Source organism: Limulus polyphemus, unplaced genomic scaffold (genome assembly GCF_000517525.1).
Source record: "Limulus polyphemus unplaced genomic scaffold, Limulus_polyphemus-2.1.2 Scaffold3202, whole genome shotgun sequence".
Lineage (NCBI taxonomy): Eukaryota > Metazoa > Arthropoda > Merostomata > Xiphosura > Limulidae > Limulus > Limulus polyphemus.
The window spans coordinates 123534-126052 of NW_013668812.1; the positions used below are offsets into that span (position 1 = coordinate 123534).

The window sequence follows — 2519 nt, forward strand, 5'->3', positions numbered from 1 at the left end:
TATCAAACAAGCAGATACGTAACAATATTTTACTGATTTATATAATTTTCTTTAAGTGCAATGTTTTGTATAACCCCATATAATAAAAGAATAGTGGTAAATTGATTTGTGGTTTAAAACATTATAAAAACCACTTTAAAATATATTTTAGATTTTAGATAATGTATAATCTAAAAATTAATAGAATTAATGCACACGTTAGTGTTCCCTGGTGGGTCTACGGATTTATAACTCTCAAATCAGCAGTTCGATTTCCCTCGGTGGACACGGCAGACAGCCCGATGTGTCTTTGCTTTAAAACACCCCTACACCACCACCAAATGGTTTAACGGTAAGTCTGCGCTAAAAATCTGGTTCCGATACCCGTGGTGAGCACATATTGCCCATTGCGTAGCTTTGCGCTTAACTGTAAGCAAACAAAGTATAAGCAAGATTTGACGATAAAGTGCCACTACCGCGTGAAAAAAAGAATCTTCTTTCGAATACCCATCCTTTCAAATTAGTTGAGACAAACATTTATAAAATGTTATCAATGAGCTTGTAGCTTAATCTGTGTTTAACTAACAATTCAAAAACCAATTTTAACTCACAATTTCAACTTTATCTGTTTCGCAATGATGATTTTAAGCAGCATCGGTTTCGTTTAGTCACTCGGGTTGCCTCGGAACTCAATGCTGATTACCTAACGAACTAGAAATTGCTTATTGTTAAACAAAGAATAAGAGACAGGTATCCCTCCTTCAAAGTCAATTATTCTTCTAGAATTTAAACTATTTATTATTGTTATTACGTGTGAAAAATGTTTTGTTTTGTATTAAAATAGCTAACTATGAATTAGAGTTCGTTTAGTTCGAGAACAAAGCACTTCCCGAACATAAGTACGGACTTGACGTCACGACCGCGTGACTTGTGGCGAAGAAACATGCAACAAGGTAAGCGATTATAGTATTTATAGTACAGTACAGTAATGGCTAGGTGAAATTGTTTACGAAGGTTTTAAATTAATATTTGTCTTTTCCTAAGCTGAAACTGCTTAAAGGTAAGTTTAGTCTAAAGTCTGAGGGCATTATGGATTTAGTTTATTTTTTGGTAGTAGTATTTTGCGTCTCAATTATATTTGACATTATTTTATGAACTAAAGTCGTTGTTCAGACTGATATTGATCTATTTATTGAACATTTTTAATAGTAGTTGTAATAGAGCCATTACGACATTATAAATTTTGTCAATGTCAGTTTTCTTTTCCTGCGTCTGTGATTGTTTTTGAGGTTGTTAGAAAATATTTGCATAAAAAGTAAATTTAAAATAACTTTTCGTCATTATTATTATTACTAAGTTAGTGGGCATTAGCTTCAGGTGATCAAGAAACCTAATCCAATATTGAAATTTGAACTCTAATCCACCAGCGACAGAAATTATTCAAACATATTCCCAAGTTAAAAATGTGATTTCAGTGGATGGAAGTTTGACCATCAACTTTATTTAAAGTTTTAAGAGACTTAATTGAACAAGTGTGCTTATAATGCTTTATTCGGTTCGAATCATGATTGTATTTGTCCGGTGATATACATTTACTGTATTACTATTCTACATACATAAAAAAAAGATAGATAAACAGATGGGCCTACCTCGTGTAGAAAGAATACAGTTGTGTCTGTCAGTAATGGGCTTATCTCTTGTAGAAAGAATACACTTGTGTCTGTCAGTAACTTTGCTGCCACAATGTATACTATCTCTTTATTTACAATGACCATAGCCATATATTTCAATTTCACATACTAGCGAATTAACATTTACACGAGGCTGACTGGATCTTCGACAGGGTTTAGGTATAACCGTATGTTAACGATAATAACAAGATACATGAAGAGCGTTAGACTGTGACATGTTTTAATATTTTTCTTGGCAGTGAAAAGTTTTATGGGTACTTGGTTTTTATCTTGGACTTGTGGTCCATTACTGTGGCAGATCCTGTCAGCTTTATGTGAATGTTTAATATCGCTACTTCATTAAGATATTTTCTTAAAGTGAATTAAATTTTAGACAATATTTCACCTTAGAAATAAAAGATGAAACATTGTGATTTGCGTACTAGTTTTATGAAAGTGCGTTCTGTTGTAGTATCATAAGATAAAACTGATTTTACGTAGTGTGATAAGATAGGTCTGCTGGATAACATAAGATTCCTCAAGATATTTTTCAGAGAGTAGTTCTGGATTTCTATGAAATTGAGTTCAAAAATGAAATAAAAAGAGTGGGTATAATGTGATGTACAATGAACAATCCTAATTAAATAACATACAGATGCTTTTGGTGTTGTTTTCTCTCCAAACTGTATCAGTCAAGGTCATATACCAGAATATAACCTAGGTTAGTTAAATTCGATGACGAGGAACCCACTTTAAGACTAATAATGGCTGGAGACGGCTTAAATGGGTAATGAAGAAAAAACTTTAATATAAGTTTAACATAACAGCAAATGTACAACGTTTCGACATGGTTTTGTCATCATCAGGTAC

General features: G+C 32.6%; 1 long non-coding RNA gene across 2 annotated transcripts in view; it reads left to right on the forward strand.

Moving 5' to 3' along the window:
* The first annotated feature begins 226 nt into the window (after nucleotides 1-226).
* The window catches only part of LOC111088138, an 8867-nt gene continuing 6574 nt past the window's right edge, over nucleotides 227-2519 (forward strand). The window contains exons 1-2 of one of the 2 annotated variants that reach the window (XR_002612740.1): nucleotides 227-331; nucleotides 839-932. This is a non-coding gene — a long non-coding RNA (uncharacterized LOC111088138). The other variant, XR_002612739.1, reaches the window with a different exon arrangement.